The sequence below is a fragment of the Leucopleurus acutus genome, assembly GCF_964270905.1.
Source record: "Leucopleurus acutus genome assembly, chromosome: 2".
NCBI lineage: Eukaryota > Metazoa > Chordata > Mammalia > Artiodactyla > Delphinidae > Leucopleurus > Leucopleurus acutus.
Window position 1 is genome coordinate 164,489,728 of NC_139143.1, and position 19,424 is coordinate 164,509,151.

Below are 19,424 nucleotides of genomic sequence, written 5' to 3' on the forward strand. Positions count from 1 at the left end.
GGAGATGACAAATGCGTGCATACACGTAAGTGCCTGGCCACACACCCTAGGAAATCCAGCAGTGTGCACACAGGCTTGGACACAAGTGCCCACATGGATACAGAATGACACAGCTGGAAAGACACCCGGGGGTTAGACAGTCATATGCAGCAAGCACCCTGGCTCACACCTGGGAGACAAAGGAGTGGGTCCATGGTGGCTGCTGCTGCCACCACGGAGCCCTTCTAGCTGCTTCTGCATGCCAGCGGAGGGAAGCCAGGCTCTCAGAGGGCCCCAGTGAGTCACCAGCCTGATGCAATCCCTTTAAAGGGCTCATCTGCTGGTGCAAGAAGCTGATTCATGGAGGGCGTGGTTGCTGGAGGAGGAGGAGAAAGGGACCGAAACTGCAGCAGGAGGGGCTGAGGTTAGGTAGCTGGAATCGCTAACAGGAACTCTTCACTGTTAACCTCCCTGGTCGAGACTCTAGGGATCTTCAGACTGAAGCGTGGTTTCTACAAAAGCGAGGGCCCCGAAGGGAAATGAATTGTGAGGGCTATGACAGGAATTCCTATCATTGATTGAGCCTCACGGCAGCGCTCGCCGCACAAAGCTCCAGAAAGAGAGAAATGGGAGTCAAGGAAGAGCCACTTTTCTGAGAAATATACTACAACTGGCCGACCTTTCAACTGCTGCAGACGTCTCCAGACCCGGGGGGGCGAGGGTAGGGCACGCGAGGCTCAGTGGAGTAGGGGCGGGGGCGGTGCCTCCGGCCCCACCTCACCGCAGACATAGCTAAGCAGTAAGTACCGCCCCTTAAGTTCTCTGTGTCCAATAGTTTCCCAGATATCGGCTCGGACCCTACCCTGAACCAATCCTCAATCGGATTCTGGCCTCTTGCCTGAAGGCTTCCGCCCATTGTCAAGATGGCTCCCAATCCCTGCGCCGTGGGCTGTAGATACGAGCAAGGGGCGGGGATGCAGCTCGTCCGGGAGGAGGGGGCGGTGCGTCACTTCCGTTGTCAGGTGGCGGCGCCGCAGCCATGGAGGGAGGCGGCGGCAGCGACGGCGGAGGTTCGGGCGGCTGCACCGGGAGGCGACGGTGAGCGGCTCCCACGCCCCTGGACCGGCCCCGGCCCCCCGGGACGGAGCGCTGAGCAGCCCCGGCTCCGGGCTACGGACTATGGGCGAGCAGCGCTGAGCACCGGGGGAAGGTGAGGGCAGGGGTCCGGGAGCGGGGAGCCGGGCCGGGGGTGCGGGTTGGTGGGGCGGGCCTCAGCGGCTGTAGCTTGGGGACCGGGGTGACAGCCTGAGGCCGTCCGGCTGCGACAGAAATGGCAACAGCGACTGTGCCGTCCTCCGCTGTGGTCTGCCCTTCTCGGGCGGCGGGGGCGGGGGCTCCTGCGCGCCGGGTACCCGGTGGCTGCGGGGAGTCTCGGTCCCACAGCAGCCCTGGGAGGTGGCACTGCCAGCCTTGCCAGGAGTCACTCGGCCAGTCAGTGAAGGCGCCGGATTTGAACCAGCCAGGTTTTTCCCAAGAGACACCCTCTGCCTCTCCACGCTGCCCTCCTGATCCCGAGAGTGACATGAAAGTTGAAACGAGTCCCCAGATAGGACCAGCCCGGGCTTCCTCCAGGAGCCCTCACCCGTTGGCACGGGCACCATCGCTGCTGGGGAATTTTCGAATCCCGGGAGGTGTTCAGGTGCGGGTCAGAGCTCTCTGCTTGCCGGTGCTACGTTTGGCCGGCCTTTTCCAAGGAGAGAGCCTGCTGCTATGGTCACTGATTCACCTGCTGTGCCCTCTCAGGCCCTCCCATTCCCACCCCGCTTGGCACCACCTTCCAGCCAGTAGATGGGGGCATCGGGATTCCCGACGCCGAGTACTCAGCCACCCCCGCTTCCTAGGTTTGATCCCCGTTTGTTGGCGGAAGAAAGAGATGACAGCCGCCTTCGCTGTCAAGATAGACTTTGCTCTGTATTAAGTCACTGGAGGAAACCGGTTGGCTTTGCTTGGTTTTGAGAGCAGTGAAGAAGAGGGTAGTCACTCTGGGCTGGGCGCCTTTCGTCTTGGCTTAGCTCTGCATGAGATAAGGAAGAGCAGGATATGTAATCGTCAGGCCCAAAGAACCCCTGTTTGTAAACAGTGCTTGTGAGCTGGGCCAGTGCTTGGTGGCCCTGCTGTGCCAGTTGTTTGTCCCTTAGATCTAGACAGAGTGGAGATAGCCCTCGTTCGTTCATTCATTCATTCATTCATTCCCCACGTGACAGCAGCAATGTCCTTGCCTGGAGAGACAAGTACCCTATATTATAGAGGTTAAGAGTGGGCTTTGGAGCCAGAATTCCTGAGTTCAAATTCTAGCTCTGCAGCTTTGTAGCTGTGTGACCTTGGGCACATTGTTTAACCTCTCTGTGCCTCAGTGTTCTGAGCTATAGAACAGGGGTGATAACATAGAGTTGTTGTGAAGATTTAAAAAGTTAACACATGTAAAACACATAGAACCATGTCTGCCACGTAATAAGAGTTCAGTAAATGTTAGCTATTCTTATTCTTATTTCAAGGAGCTCACAGTCTGGTTAAGGGAGACTGACCTGTGAATGAATAGTTGAAACGTAGTCTTGAAAAACTAGTAACAGCAAGAACAGAGGGCTGTGGGAGCCCATGGAAGGAAGCTTCTAGCTCAGCCTGAGTTGGGCGGGGTGGGGGGAGGTTTTGGGGAGGCTTGGAAGCAGTGATGATGCTGGAGCTGTGTCTAGAAGGATGGGAAGGCTCAGTCAGGTGAGAACAAAGGGGCAAGGTACTCCACTTAGACATGTCAACTCAGAGTTTCTCCAGAAACCTCAGATTGTTCAGTATGGTGGTATGAAAGGCAACCTGGTGCCAGGTAAAGCAGTACAGGTTGACAGGGGAATGCCACATTAACAATTTGGGACTTTGTACCAAGGGCAGTGGGGAGCAAGTGAAGAGGTTTTAAGCAGAGGAGTGTCGTGATTAGACTTGTGTTTTAGAATGCTCTCTCTGGAGCCTCAGCAGGAGGGAAGGGAGAAGAGAGGAGAGATTAAAGCACTAGAGACCTCTTCAGAGGCTACTGCAGGCCTCTGAGAGAAGAGAGATGGCGTGGGGTGGGGGATCTTTGCCGAGACAGCACTACATGCAACTGGTGGCAGGTGACAAGCTCCCTGCATTGCCCTGGGCAGCTCTGCCTGCCCCAGAAGTGCCTGGCACATGTGCCCCTCTCTTCCTGAGATTGCAGGTCACTCGAGCAGCTGGGCTGGTGAGGCTGTCCTCTCAGGTCAGTTGTAAGGTCAGTTGCTCCCTGGGGCTTTTAATTTGGCCTTTTGGGAAAAGGCAGCAGATTGTAGCGGCTAAGAGCCTATTTGGTTCTGCTGTCAGACAGAATCTCAGTTCAGATCCCAGCCCTGCCAGTCAGTGGAGGTTACTTATTCTTCGGTTCCCAGCTTTCTCATCTGAGGGCAGTTGTGAGGATTCAGTAAGATGTTGCAGGTTGGGCGTTTAGCACACACTGAGTAAGAAATGCTTGGTAAATGTTAGCTGCTGCTGCAGGCTGCAGGAAAGGACTTCTAAGAATTAGTTGAAGCAGTTAATGGCAACTAAAACTGTGTCCCATTGAGCTGTCAGAAATGTCCTGAGGGATCACAAGACCACAGAATTTTATTGTATTCTCTCCAAAAAAGAAATCTGTGGGGAATTTACTGAGTCTGTATGGGAGCCATGCAGATGATTCAGCTCAGCTCTTTAAAAGAACCATTTTTTAAAATAGAAGTAGGACTGCTGAGGAACAAAAAAAAAAATCATGTTTTAAAGTATACTAGGAGAAAAAGTATTTCGAGTTCGTTCCATGTGTGTCCCTGTTAGTGACCCTAGTCTGTTATTTGAATTAGTACCATCAGGAAGCAGACATTGATGTGTGTGGTGACTTAAAATCCGGAACCCCTGTTCCACACACATGAGCTCCCAAGCGTGGCTGAGGATGTGCTGGGTGCCAGGTGCAGAATGAGAATGGCGAGGCACGCCCTGCCCTGGCGGAGCTTGTGGTCTAACAGGGACCAGGCAGGCTTCTAACCAACTGACATTTGCATAGAGTTTGGTGAGTGTCTCATAGGAGTCTGTGCAGCATGTAATGGGAGTGAGATGAAGGAGTGCTTCTCCTGGGGGATGGGGAGGTGACTGGGGAGAACTTTGGAGAGCCCTTAGAACCTGAGCTGGATCTTGATGAAAATTGAATCTTGAAGGATGAATAGAGCTTTCTGAGGGTTCATGAAGCACTCCAGGCAGGGGAGCAGCAAGGCACAGGCATGGATGCAGGCTGGTGTGTGTGCACACTGTAGGAACCACAAGAGGTTCTGGCGCAGGGCGTGAAGGGACCTGGCTTAGGACCTGCTGGAGAGGTAAGCATCAGTGCTAAGATGCTTGAACTTCTTATTCTGTTGGTGATGGGATGCTTTGGTTTAAGGGAGGAAACACCGTTAGACCTGCATCTTGCCAGGAGCCCTCTGGCTGGCGGTGGGGGATGGACTGGGGATAGAACAAGTCTGGAGTCTCCGTAGGAGGCTTTTGCAGTAATCAAAGTAAGGGCTGGTGGGGGCCTGGATCAGGGTAGAGGCAGTTGGGATGCGGAGGAAGGGCATAGATCAGAGCTGTTTTGGGGGAAATCAACTGGACTCCGGGAGTGTTTGGCAGTGATGATTGAGGGAGGAACAATGATGGCAGGTGACCTCGAGCTTCCCGATTTGGCTGACAGAGTGAACGATAGTGCAGATATAGAGACGGCAGAAGATAATGGCCAGTGAAATCCGCCAGCTCCATTCAGTAAGCCCTCTCTCATGGGAGAGGGTCAGTTGTAAAGTCTGTGGCACTCTGTCCAGCTTCGGGCCAGGCTTCTCTCTGGTTTTGCCTGCGTCAGCGCCTGGGAAAAGGGCAGCTTCCCGTCCTTCATCTTCCCCCTGCCCAGATTTGCCCAGGAAGGTGAACTTCTTCAGTATTTCAGAAACTCAAGTGGCTGAGTCTGCAAAACTTCTGTGACTTCCGCAGCCCTCAGATGGCCCTAAAGGGCAGCCCTTCAGTCGGGTGCCGTCCACACTGATTCAGCAAGTGATGGGTCCTGGACAGCAGCATGCCCTCAGGGGAGAGATGGCCGTTCCCAGTGCTCCTGGGGAGATCTTATCTAGAAAGAGACCTTGAGGTTGGATTTACTCCAGAGGCTGGGTCAGCCAACTCAGTCCCTCTTCTCCGGAAGGAGAGATGTCTGCCCCAGGCCACCTGGGACTCACTCAGAACCATCAGGGAAGTGAGAGGGAGCTGCCTCTGTGCCCTTATCCCCGTGCGCTCTACGGGAGTGCAGAGCTAGGCCTGAATCAGACTGGGCTGCAGAGAGGGATGTGCTGGTAGATGGGGCTTCAAACAGGCCCTTTGGAATTGGGGAGATTTTTGCAGGATTTGTCCCTGCATTTGTGGTGTAAAGAAGGTAGAAGAGAAAGTGGCCTGAGACAAGGGCATTTCTTCCTCCTCCACCTGCTCAGGTGAGACTGTGGCCTTGAAGGTGGCCCCGGGCCCATAGCAGCCCCGCATCTCCTCTCGGGATCTGTAATCAAGATCCGAGAAGGGAAAGGGTGGTGTTGCTTGCTTTGATCTACTTACTGTCTTAGAGATGTTTCCACTTTGTCTCATGCACGTCTGGGTCATTTTTGGCAATATTGTGTCATTGTTTGTGTAATTTATTCAACAGACTCTCTGCTGATGAACTTAGGTTATTTTCGGCCTTTTGCTCTCCAAACAAAGCTGAAGTGACTATCTGCATATGTGTGGTTTTTCCCACCTCAGGTATCTGCAGGATAAATTCCAAGAGGAGTTGCTGCTTCAAAGAGTATCCTTCATGTTCATTATTTTTAAAGTAATTTCTTGGCCCCCTTTTAATGAACTGGAGAAGCCTGATTTTCCCTCAGCCAGCAAAGATACACTTTTGGGTTGACATCCCTCTTCCCAAGGGGCACTGAGAACCCCAGTGGCGGTCACCCTTTTCTGGCTCTTGGCAGTCTGTCTTGGTGTGAGTTGGGGTTCCCTAGAGCTTACACAGTCCAGCAGTCTACAGGTCTGGTGGTTTCAAAGAAACTCTAGTTGTTGGAAAGCACCAGAGAAACTGAGAAGGGCTCTTGTCATTTAGGATGAAGCTGTCCCCTCTACATCTGTTTACAGACCATCACCTACTTGGCCAAAGAGACCAAGGATCTTGTGGCTTTAGGGAGTCCGTGACCCAAGGGTCCAGACGGAAGAGAAAGTAGCCTGGACATGGCAGAGGGAACCGGCGAGAGCAGGACTGGTGTGCCTGGCGCCTGTCTTTGGGTTTAGGGCAGAGCTGGTTTGGGGTGTGATCAGGGGATAGCAGGTGCCTCTGGGGAGAGGCTTGGTTAAGCCTCTTGGGAGACCTTGGGACTGGCATAGCCCAAAATCCTGTGGGACTTTTGGAGCCCCACTGCTGGCATTGCCACCTTTGGAAGAGCAGGAATCCTGCCCCTTTTTGTAGTAGACATGGAGCCCCTGGCATTACCACGTTTGTGTGACTTCCATGGCTGTGTTCTCCTCCAACTCCGCTCCCAAGGTGGTCCCTCCTGAAGGAACAGGAAGGAAACCAGCCACAAAAGAAGGATCCCCACCACCTTCCAGGTCCTTTGCTAACTACTCTGCAATATGTATTGAGGCCTTCTCACAATCTAAGGAAGGAGGGCTTGACTCTGTTTTACAGAGAACCATCGGACACTGAGGGGTTAAGGAACCCTCAGCCAGCAAGGGCAGAGCCGGATTTCCAGCCCACACTCGCGTGACCGTAGAGCCCATGCCATCCCATTCCCCCATCCTGGCCAGGCTCTGGCCCCAGGAAGCCCAGGCCACATGGAATAAAGCCGTAGAGCTGGAAGGGACCTTGACAAAGCTGAAGCAGTCCCTTCTTTTTTCCTAGAAGAATGGAAACTGCCACTGCCTGGAGACAAGTCCTTCCCCTCCTGCCCCGTGAGTAGTAGGTAAGGAGACCTTCAGCCATGTCGCCCAGCACTTAAGGCTCAGATCAGACCTGGCTTCAGAAGCCAGTTCTGCCACTTGCTAGCTGAGTGACCTTGAAGAAATCACTTCCTATCTCCAAACCCAGTTTCCTCCAAAGTAGTAATGAGGATTAAACACAAGGTGTTATTGTCTGTGGCAGGTTCGGCCTGGTGCCTGGCCCGCAGTCAGGACCCAGGGGCTGGCTCCGGTGAGGCCTAGGTGAGCTCTTTGCTGGTGGGCCTGAGTGTCCCGGAAGAGGTGTTATGAACCAGCTTCCAGGTCTCCAGTTTGAACAGTTTGATGGTCTTCCCAGCTTTTATAGAAACTGGGTGGTGAACAGGAAGTTCCTTACAGGCAAGTTTACAAGTTACCTGAGAGAGTTTCAGTGTACCTGGAGTGGTGGTTTGTCCCTTCTGTCCCCCACTCTCCTGATGCAGCCTTGCATCAACATGCAGGCCCACACGTTTGGGGCATTCGCATGCCATACTCCCTCAAGTGTGCCTTCCCTAAGACCAGCCTCCCCTGATTCCATTACCACTCTTAATAATTCTAATGGGCTCAGAAACTTTTTTAGATTTTTCAAAATTATTATAGTAGCCTACAATGAAACAGGTAAACAATATAGAAGAATATAAAATAAAACTCTCCATCTCCTTTGGGCCCCTAGTTCTATTACCTGGAGGTATCCACTGTTAAGTTTCTTCTAGAAATTTCCTATGCATATTCAAGTGTGTGTATAATCATCTTTTTTTTTTTTTACCCAAATGGGATCATCTTATACAAATAGTACTGCAGTTTGCTTTTGCTTTTTCATAAATTTATTTATTTATTTATGGCTGCGTTGGGTCTTCATTGCTGCGCGCAGGCTTTCTCTAGTTGTAGCGAGCGGGGGCTACTCTTCATTGCAGTGCGCGGGCTTCTCATTGTGGTGGCTTCTCTTGTGGAGCACGGGCTCTAGGAGCGCGGGCTTTAGTAGTTGTAGCACGTGGGCTCAGTGGTGGTTTTGGCTTGCGGGCCCTAGAGCACAGGCTTAGTAGTTGTGGTGCACGGGCTCAGTTGCTCTGCGGCTTGTGGGATCTTCCCAGACCAGGGCTCGAACCCATGTCCCCTGCATTGGCAGCTGGTTTCTTAACTACTGCGCCACCAGGGAAGTCCCCTGCAGTTTGCTTTTTTTAATGTAACGTATCCTAGACACCTTCATCTACCAGCAGGTGTGGGCCTAGTCTTCAAGGCTGCGTAGTAGTCCCCCGTCTGGACGTACCATGATGGAGTGAACCAGTCCTCTCTTGGCGGACATTTAGATTGTTTCCTGTCGGGGGGAGATGTGTGTGCGTTTTGATATTTGTGGTTTTGTCTTTGTGTTTTTTCCTGCTACCCAGGGCTCTCCAGGGACCCTTGTTGAGCACATTCATCTTGGTGAACTTGTGTGGGTGAACCTGGAGGATAAATCCCCAGAACTGGATGTGCTGGGCCCGGGGCAAAGGCATTTTCTTCTGCTTTGCTGGCTGTGGTTTCCCCTTGTCTTCTGCACACCTGTGGGGCCTGGCCAGGGGATTCTGAAGCGGTCAAGGCCCCAGGCCCTGCCCCCAGGAGCTCACCCTCTGGAGAGACACAGGCAAGCATGCTCTCACCCACCCCTGAGCAGAGTATGTGTCAGAGGTGGCTCGTGGCTGGCCTCAGCACCTCAGAGCAGGTGAGGCCCTCGTGTGGGTCCACTTGTCTGAACGGCCCACTGAGGGCCACTCAGGTGGCAAAGCCTGCTGTCTGCCTCTGTAATCTTGCCCACCAAGCAGCCACAGCCCGCAGCATTCAGTAAAAGTGCAGAAAGTGAACTGTATTGTTCACTCGCAAGGCTGTGAAATTTAATTGAATTTCGTTTTTGATAGAGGCAGTTAAAGAAGGGTAGTTTGCTGGCCCCAATCCAAATTACCTTTCTCACGGGATGATTGTAGTGACTTTGGCTGTTAAAAACCATATAAAGAAGGAGAATCACATGAACCTGGCCCTGGCCCAGACTTTCCCCTCTGTCGCTCTGGAAATCTGAGGCGGAAGGAAGGAAACGTAACATTTACCTAGTGCCTCCCACACGCTGGCTCCCCGCAGTCCTCAGGGAACCCTGGGCAGGTACAACACTGTCCCTCTCCTCTGGGTGAGGACCCCGTGGAGCAGAGAGACACATGTGTAGGACACGAAGGTGCTCTCAGACTCAGCCAGCCCTTCTTTAGTCACTTGCTGCCTTCTCCTTGCCTGACTTGGGCCATCTTGGGTGTCAAGAACCTGAATTCGGGACTTCCCTGGTAGTCCGGTGGCTAACACTCCACGCTCCCAATACAGGGGGCCCAGCTTCGATCCCTGGTCAGGGAACTAGATCCCACAAGCCGCAACTAAAGTTCTCGCATACCACAACTTAAAAAAAAAAAAAAGATCCCGAGTGCCGCAACTAAGACCCGGTGCAGCCGAATAAATAAGGAAATGTTAAAAACAAAAAGAACCTGAATTCCATGAGGGACCTGTGGCGGGCCTTGTTCCCACTGAGCAAAGCAATAACAGAGCAATAACTGATGGTTTGAGCTGAGGAGGGGTCCCCTTTGTTGCAGGGCAGGCTGGCACGACAGGGGAGGGCTGTCAGTGACTCAGTCTCCCATCATTGCACATGGCAGGAGGCCCCCCCCACAGAGCTGAGGGACCACCGGGAAGGTCTCCCAGCCAGGGTATTGGCCGCTTCCCCTGGCTACTTCTCTAAATAGGAGATACCAGGGCAGCACAGCCTGAGAAAGAGCTATTAAGTCTGTCCCTTCCTCTTCCAACACCCACACACAGTGACGGATTATTTGTTGTCACATCAGCTGCTTCCGGAGGCCCTTGGGAGGGGTGAGCTAGTGGCAGGGCTGGCGATGCTGCCCTGGATTCTCTCTGCTGGCTCTCAGAAAAGCTGCTGCTGAAGCCCTTTACCCCGTCCCAGGGACTGGTTTCTTACTCTGTTTATCTTTTCCCCAGAGGGGCCTCCAGGTCCACCTCTGTGTGCACAGCCCTGGAGCCAATTCTCCCAGGATCACTCCGGGATACATCCTCCCAGCCCGGGGTCTTCAGGCCCACTCCCCTCCCCGTCTCTCCCCTCAGCCTTCATGGAGGCCACGGAGGAGCCCAGTGGGGCTTGCTCCGGGCAGGGGGTGAAGAGGGACACCACTGATTATGTAATCTCCTTGTGTGTGAATCTTGCCTTCTGGAGGAGACTAGAGTTGGACCTCCGAGCTCTAGATGGGTCTGGTGCGGATGTGCTGAGGGGGAGCAGGCTGGCCACTGGGCCCTCAGTCTGGCCGCCCCTCCCACTTCCCACTGGGCTGAGTCACTTCCTCTCTGGCGCTGCAGGTACTCTCCCACACACCCAGCACAGCAGCCTTCCGGGGGTGAGGTTCATCCCGGGCAAGAGAGGAGCTCCGGTTAGTAGCAGCCAGTTCACCTGTCACCCCCAGGCAAGCGTTTAGAGAAGGATGTGATGGTATGTATTCCTGACAGATTGGAGCTATACATATCCTGCATTTTAAAATGAACAAAATCATCACTCTGTTTTGGAACAGTGGAGATGACAGCACATGCATGAATCTTTGTCATCAGGGAGTCCTGGCTAAAGCTGAGGGTTTACGAATCCACCTCCCCATCCCCCCAGCATCCATCCTGAGCACGGAAGCCTATGGCTTCCAGTGGGTTCCTAGGGAGATTGCTTGCGGCCTTCAGGCTCCCAGGGAGAGGGTCCATGCCTGCTTCAGGGATGGCTGTCATTCAAACTCAAAGGAAAAGCCCTTAAACAGAGCCGCCTTCTAGCCAGCCAGCAGGAGTAGAAGAGGACAGGCCACAGGCAGCCTCCTCTGGCCCAGTCAGCTGGGCCAAGGCCTCTAGGCTTTGGCTTGTCAGCAAACCAAAAAAAGGGGAAATCTTTACTTTATAAAGTTGTGAGAATTAAAGAAAATCTAGGAAACACTAAGAATGAACGGTTCCTGGCAAGCAGTAGGTGTCCATCAAATGCTAGTTTAAAAGGTATGCACCTGGAGAGACTTGTCACCAGGGAGGTTACCTCAGCAAGGAGTGGGGAACGCTCACCTTTCATCCAGCAGAGACCTCGAGACACCCCTCTTTTACAGATGATGAAACTGAGGCCCACAGAGAGTAAATGACTCAAACAGAGGATAGGTGACCAGTTCTGGGTCGTAAAGCTAGTGAGTGATGGAAGCTGAAGTTTGAACCCAGGCCTACCTGACCCCAGAATCCATCTTGCGCTCCCAACTGGCATTTGGGTAGCTGGTCCATGGTTTGAAACACCTGGTTCCATGGGCTGCGAATTCCTCTTGGTTCCCTGGGTTGACTTTGTGGATGAAGAGCAAGCCTGTAGGGAAGCTGAGCCACTAGTGGCAGCACATACATGTGAGTATTGAGGTGCAGTGAGGGTGGCTCCCCGAGTGCTTGGGTCAGGGAGGGGTGGGGTACACTGCCTTGTGGTCTGGTGGGAGGGGGTCTCAGTAACCCAGCCTCTGCGGCACCACAGATCGTCTTGGCTGCATCGTGTGTTGAGATTTCTCACCCCCAGTCCCGTCGTTTCTTTCCAGGTGTAGTCAGCTAAATGCATAGCTGGGCCAGAAGGTCTGAGGGAAACGAGTGGCAGGAATTTTTCTGACCAGCAGAAGGACCTTCACACTACAAACCTTGAGTGGCCCAGAGGACCTGTCCCTGGTTTGAGGGGCAGGCCAGGCTGTCACTCACACACTCCCACACTTTGCTGCAGGAAAGCAGATTTTTTTGCTGGACTCGCCAGTGAGTGAGGGGTTGGTTCGAGGCTGCAGGCATGCTGCGAATGGGTTTCATTCCTTGGGGAGGTTGCCCTCCCGAAGCCAACACTGTCTAAGCACAACCCCTGGCTATCAGCCCAGAACCGCCCCGCCCCGGGCATCCAGGCATTTCTGACCTGGGACTTTTCCTGGACAGACTATTCCCAGCACCACTGCAGCCCAGTTACCTACAGCTGTGACCCCCTGTCTCTCTGGTCTTGGAGTCTGGCTCCTGTCACAGGCTGGTGGACCATCCGTACTTTCTTCTGGGTCCCGATCCAGCGCCTGGCTTCTCGTTGGGTCCTCTGTGTCCCCTGCCCCAATGTGGGCTTTAGTGCCTTCTGGGTGCAGAACAGACAGTTCTACACTCTCTGTTTTCTCATTCAGCAGTTTGCCAGGCACTGGGTGGGTGCAGGGAAGCAGAGATGAACTGGGGTTGCTCAGCCTGGAGAGTGGTGGGGACAGGGGAGTCAGACAATGGCTACGGCACGGTAGGAGTGGACAGAATGTGCTCTGGGAGCCGGAGGAGAAAAGGACCTGCTGCAGAAGGTGACACCAGTGAGGACTGAGGGAGAAGGACCAGCCAACCAGGGAGAGGAGGTCAGGGCAAGCGTGTTTATGGCGCACTCAGGGAACTGTGAGTCGTTTGGTGTGGCTGGATTTATGGGGCATATAAGGGCAGTGAAGCTGGATAGGTAGCCTGGGTCTGGCCAGGCTCCCTGAGGAGTTTGGGTTTCTTCTTAAAGACCACAGGAAGCAGTGGAGGACCCCCACAGCAGAGACAGATGGAGGTACTGCAGGCCCAGGTCCCCGAGCAGAGGAGAAAGAGTAGCCTGCTGGCATGTTGTCCAGCCCCAGTTCCACAGGCAGCTGAGGTGGGGGTCTTCTGATGGAGTTGCTCCTGCATCCTTCCTGACCAGCCTGGTGAAGAGCAGTGCCCCACCATCTTGCAGCGCGTGCAGAGAGAAACCCTGTGAAGAAGATGCGCTATAGAAAGACGCCACCAGGTGGCAGACCTGGAGATTGCACAGAGACCTCATTTCTTTTTCCCCGCATTCCTTTAGCACAGTGTTCGGCCTGGAGAAAGGGGGGCGTTGAAAACTGAACTCCTGTTCGCGCCAGGCTGGCTCCGCCCAACAAGTATGAGATTCCAGATTTTGCCACTGTGAGCTGTGTACCCACAAGAAATCCCTATGAACCTGTAAATCCGGACAACAGATTCCTCCAGGGTCTTGGGAGCGGTTCCAGCAGGTTGCACTTTCTCTTCTGTCTCCGGGCACCTGAGAGTAAATTGCAAACATCATGACCCTTCACCTCTAAGCACTTTAGCATCTGTCACCTAAGAACAAGGACATTCTTCTGTATAACCACAATGCAGTTTTCAAATTCAGGAAATTTAACGTCGTATTATCTAATATACAGTCCATATTCAGATTCTGCCAATTGTCCAGGCATGTTCTGTATAACTTCTTCCTCCCAGGATCACCCATTTCATTTACTCATCCCGTCTTCAATCTCCGTTAAGTGAGACTAGTTCTTCAGCCTTTCTTTAACTATCTGACATTGATGTTTTTGAAGCATACAGGCCTGTTCTGTTGAATGTCCCTCAATTTTAGTTTGTCTCATGATCAGATTGAGGTTATGCATTTTTGGCAAAAAACAAATAAATAACTGAGGTTGCATCATATCAGGAGTAACACGATGTCAGTTTGTTCTGTTATTAGTGATATAACTTTGATTATTTGGTTAAGATTGCAGCTTGTTTGGTTTTTTTTTTAATTGAGGTATATTTACACATGGTGAATTTCACAGGTCCTTTAACAGTTCAGTCATTTTGACAAATGCACATACCCAGAGTTGTGTCCTTTGATAGTAGAAGTTTTACAGCCCGGTATGTGTGCTCTGTCCGCCTCCCACAATCCTCTGCAAGAGATCCTGGACTAGAGGCACTAGGTCTTAGTTGCAGACTCCTCGCTGCCCCCCAACTTGATCATGGTGAAGGACCCTTTCGGTCTGGCCCCATCATCCTGGACTGTCCCTTACTGCGCCTTGAGTTGATAGTTGCCAGCTGGTGCTCCAGCCTCTGCTCCCCCATAAACCAGTGAACAGAACAAGAGGATGAGACGCTGCGTGCCTCTGCCTGAAAGAACAGGCCCTCCCCTTGACCCGCAAAACAACTGTACTCTGCCCTCCACTACAGAATTATACCTGGTACTGCCCAGCACCCCTCTTCCTCCTCAGCAGCTCAGCCAACCCCCAGGCCTCCTGTCCTCCCCACACCCAGTTGAACATGTTACTCAGGCTGGCCATCAGGCCACCCACCCCCACCCCCACCCCACCTGTAGTCTCAGGCCAGCAGACAGATGGCAGGTTCAAGGTCTCTTAAGCCTTTAGTCTGGTTACCGTCCTTCTTCTGCCCCCCACCCCGAGTCAGTGCCTAACTATCCCTTTCTCCTTGGGCAGGAAGAAAAATTCAAAGCTACTGTGTTTAGGCTAATAAAAGCACAATTTATCAAATTGTGGCCTATGATATGCCAGTAGGTACTCTTGCTAACCCTTTCGCATGGGTTATCTCACTTAATCCTTAGACCAGCCTTGTAAGGTGGGTGCTGTACTCTGGGTTGTGTAGGTACAGAATAAGTATCTCATCTGAGATCTCATCATTGTTAAGTGATGGTATGGTGCTGGGCTTGCAACTAGGTTTGGCTTACTCCAGAGCCCTTGCTCTGACTCCGAGCTTCCCAGCCAGTATGGGTTATGCAGGTCAAGATGGTGATCCCTTTAGCCCAAGAATGACTGGGCTAAGCAGAGGACAGCCGGTGTCCCCAGGCCTTTCACCCCCAAGTGCTGTACAGATGTTTCTGTCTGTACTGTGGCATGGGAAAGACCGAGACGCATTGCTCTGACCACATTGTTCTGCTGCCTGAGTGTCCTATGGACAGAGACCCCTTTCTACCTCCCTCCTGGGGCCTGGTGCGGGTCTGGCCACACAGACCCTTAACTCCTGTGTGGCAGATAGGACTGAGGCCAGGGATGGGTGGGAGCATCTGTGCTCATTTCCGCGTGCCGGGTGGGCTGGACAGAGGGGCGAGGTCCCTGCCTTCGGTAGACACTACCAGAGATAAAGTCCAGAAGACAGAGGCCTACACAGCTCAGGACCTTTTTACTTGTTTTGTTTTCACAGACCAGGAAACATGGGGTGGGGATAGGGACTGCTGACAGGGACAGCTTGAATCCTGACACCATCGGCTCAGCCTGACCCTGCAGTGTAGACAAGTCCTTAGGCTCCTAGCAGGCATTAGAAGCTGCTGACAAATCGTGGCTGCCGGCTGTGGGGTCATCACACACGTACACAGACGTAGCGCACCGGGCCAGGGTCTGCTGCTTGCTCCTTGCGGGGACCACCCTTGCGCGCTGCCTGCACTTGTTCGCTTTGCAAGGTCACCCATCTCTCCAGGAACCCCGAGGTTGCAGCAAGAAGCCTACAGCAAGAATGAGTGCAGAACTCTCTGCGCGTGTGTGCAGGCCCCGTGCTGCCCCTCGTGTTTGGGGGCTGGGGGCTCACGCTGGCTCTGCGCTTGTGAGTGTCCGCCGCCTGGGCCCGCGCGTCTCCTCCTGTGTGGAGGCCTGTGGGCATGCTTCTGGGTGCGAGTAGTGGGCCCCTCCTTGCCTTGACCAGGCTTCAGACTGAGCCTTCAGTCAGGCTACAGCCAGGCTTTCAGACTGAGCCAGGAATGCCTCAGTACCCTCTCTCTTTGCAGCCCACCTCCTTTGGGGGTTGGTGATATGTCTACCGTGTTGAACCATACCCTGCTATAGGGTGCCCTGCCTAGCTCTGCCCTGCCCAACTGTCCTGTACCCTGTCACACTACAGCACTGGACTGGGCACGATGGGCCTTAGAACCTTATGTGGTGCTGATGGCCCCGCCTTCGTTTCCTTCTGGGAGAGCTGGGCTCACATCGCCCAGCCGCTGTGGGGCAGGATGACCTTAACAGCAAACTGACGGGGTAGGGCCGGCATCCTCTCCTCTGGGCATGCTGTGATGGTGGACACAGAGCAGAGGCCCACGACTTGCTCCCCAGGTTAGGCCAAGCAAAGGGAATCTCCTGCTTGCAGGGTGGAGGAGCGCAGCCTGCGGGCGGGGATGCCTCCCTCCTGGCCTCACCCCTCACACCCATTGTTGCCTCACTGAGCCTCCTGTTGAATCCAGGTTCTAAAGAAACTGGCGTTGACTTGGGAGGACAGCACGTGGAATAGTAGCCAGATTTAAAGTTCCAGAGACTTCTAAACCAGGCTTGCTGAGTTCCTGGCAAGCTGAGCTGTGGGCCCAGGAGACACCAGGCAGATGGCTCCCCCTTAGCCAGGCTGGGCCAGGGCCCTTCACCCCAGCCTGAGGACCAGCATCTCTGGAGGGGCCTGGCCCCAAGCCCTTCTGAAACCAGGGTAGCCAGAGCTTCCACACCACAGATCTCACTGGGAAGCCAGGATCCCTCAGAGCAGCCTCCCCGTGGGAGCATCTATGGGCCATTTGAAGGTGTGTCTCTGGAGGGGGACACATCAGGATGATTTGGGGGGACAGGAGGGGCTTGTCTTTGCTCATCCCACCCGCGAGCCCGCAGCAGCTTCCAGTTACCCAGAACTGCCTCCTCACACTGCTTGCATCGCCTTCACCAGCTCTGGCGGCGTGAAGGGATGTTCAGGAAGGGAAACAGCCTTGCTGCCACTTCGCCTGCCAGCATCTTTTCCCTCTCCCTGCCCATCTGCTCTCATCCTTCTGTCTGCCTACATTTTGGAGCAACTCCCATGCCATTTGCTTGAGTTGAATCCTTAGTGGGGTGGGTGGGGTCAGGCTGAGCCCCCTCACTGTCTGTGCTGCAGCTGCTCCCGGCAAACTGCTGTCTAGACCATGCCTGTGCGTGGGCACCTAGGCAGCGTCTACACAGGTACGGTGACACCACGTGGTGCTCTCCTAGGAACTGGGAAGAGAGAGGAGTCTTAGCGCTCCAGGGAAGGCAGAGAACAGCACCAGAATGGTAATGAAATCAACTCATCTACCAGGGCAGGGCAGCTGCAGCACAGGGCTGCTGACCCAATAGGAACCATCAGCAACTGGAGGGAAGGCGTCCAGCCATTCAGAGAGTATCTGCTGGACCAGGCACTGGGGGGAATGGTTTTATGTAATTTTTTTTCTTTTTTTCTAGTTCTGAGAGATTTTTAGTCTACTAGTGGGGAAAGGACATTAAGCATATAAGCACACAAATAAATACATAATCACAAAATATGGAAAGTGCTATGAATGAAAATTACAGGATACCGAGTGAGACTATGACCCATTGGTGTTGGGAATGTCAAGAAGGCTTCTCTGAGGAAGTGACGTTCACATTGAGAAGGATGCGTAGAAGTTAGCCAGGCAAAGAGTGGAAACACTGTTCTAGACACATTACTGCTGAGCTTTTTAGGATTTTTCTAGAAACAGTTGTGTTCTTCCCTGCTTTTGTGTGAATGACTGAATCTACTTCCAGCATGAGCCTCTTTGGCAGAAGTCACAGCTGAGCCTAACCATGGCCTCTGCTCTGTCTGGGGACTGTCAGGGCCTACAGAGTTACCTGATCATAGTTACTCTCAGGATGAAATCATGGGTCTGCTCCTCGGTGGCACAGCTCTGAAGACAAATTAGGGCTTGATGGGAGTCAAACCTGGTAGATTGGACTAGAAGGGCATCAGGCCATCTCTCCTACTTTCCAGTTCACTGCCTGGAGTCAGTCTCCCGGGGTTTAGAATAAGGGCCAGAATGGCAGCATATGAAGTTATAAGCTAACTAGTGAATACACACCTGATATCATAGTAGGGACACCTTCTAGGCATAAGAGCAAAAACAAACTAAAGGAAAAGAAGACTATTTGACTACATAGACATTTAGTCTTTTTTAATTAAAAAAAAGTTAAAAGATTAAGAAAAGCTACATCCTCTGTCAGTTATAGCCTTAATATATAAAGAGCTCCTAAAAAATCACTAAGACTAATACACACAAAGCAGTAAAAAAAATAGAAAAAGAATGTGAACTGGAAATTCATAAAAGAAATAATACATATAGCTAGTAAGCATGTAAAACAAGTCCAACTTCATGAATAATTAAGGAATTATGAAATTAAACAATGATATACTTTTTATTACTCATCAAGTCAGCAGCTTTTAAAAATACTCATTCCTGGTGCAGGTTCTGGGACTTACTCTCCCACACTGCTGATGGTATCAATATATAAATCGGCACAGCCTTCCTGAGAGCAACCTGGCAGTGTATGTCACACACCTTTAAAAATGTGTGCCCCATTTGAGCCTGTAGTTCCATTTCTCGGAGTTTATCCTGAGGGAGAGAGGCAAGTGTGCCAAGATGTGTGTGCATAACTGCTAATAAAAAATATAAAAAGTGGGAAGAATCTCGATGTCCATGAATAGGGGTGTGGTCTGATAAATCATGCTATCTTCTTACCAAGGAGACTGTAGCTATTTCAAGTGACGCTACAAAAGAATATTGTCGTGCAAGGACGTTAATAATGTGTTTTTTTGTTTTGTTTTTTTACGGCTTTATTGAGATATGTTTCACATACCATAAAATTCACCCTCATAATATATTTTAGGTGGGAGAAAAGGAGGCTTGGAAATGGTATCATAGCGTGGTCTGAATTTTTGTAACAACGAGAACTAAGCATACACACACACACACACACACACACAGAGACACACAGGAAAGTCTGCTTGAATATTAAGATTATGGGTACCTTATTTGCTTACTTTTGCATGTCTGTATTTTCTCATGTTTCTGCAGGAAATGCCAATTACTTTTATAAAAAGAAAAAATTATAGAAGCTTAGGGTTCAGTGTTCCCAAGCCCCCTGTGCAAGGGTAAAGTCTACACTCCTGACGTGGCCATCAGGTCCCCTAGATCTGGCCTTTGCTCCCCTCTGTGGGTCACCTGTCACCACTCGCTGTACACTCCAGCGACACAGACTACTTGGAGTTAGTTGCTTACGTGCCGTTTCTTACTATGTACGTTTGCTCACCCAGGCCCCTCTGCCTGGAATGACCTTGCCTGTTGCCTGGCCCACTCCAGTATCACCTCCTCAGGGAAGTTTTCCCTGAGCCCCTGCACCCACTGTGGGCCAGAGGCCTTGGGATTGGGCAGCTGGCCTTCCCCGGGCATCCCTATGACCCTCTGCCCTCCGTGTGTGGCGCTCCTCTGTGTACGTGTCTTTCCTCGCCCCACCTCCAGCACACTGCCTTCCCGAGGCGTGAACTGTAGAGAGCTGAAAGGAGCAACTCCTTTTTGTTTTGTTTAAATCCAGGTCTAGAGGTTAACGTCTTCTAGAATCTGGCTCCTGTGTCCCCTTTCCTTTTAGGGGAAAGGGGTATTTGGGGAGAAGGCCTCACTTTGGGAACAGTCGCTCCAGGGCCAGCTGTCTGTCTCAGGGGACCCCAGTTGGCACCTGCACAAAACTCTGTGTCCTTCTGTCTGCATTTGACTGGTCCCTTTGAGGTGAGCCAGCTGCCCACCTCTGTAGCCAGTGCATCCAGCTTGA

At 52.5% G+C, this 19,424-nt stretch overlaps 1 protein-coding gene across 3 annotated transcripts in view; it reads left to right on the plus strand.

Moving 5' to 3' along the window:
* The first annotated feature begins 1,033 nt into the window (after positions 1 to 1,033).
* The window catches only part of STK40 (serine/threonine kinase 40), a 37,268-nt gene continuing 18,877 nt past the window's right edge, over positions 1,034 to 19,424 (plus strand). Inside the window, exon 1 of one of the 3 annotated variants that reach the window (XM_082862141.1) lies at positions 1,034 to 1,189. The gene's annotated coding sequence lies outside the window, so the exon portion shown is untranslated. Of the gene's footprint in view, positions 1,190 to 6,980; positions 7,008 to 19,424 lie in introns of those variants that run through there. The other 2 variants (XM_082862142.1, XM_082862143.1) reach the window with 2 other exon arrangements.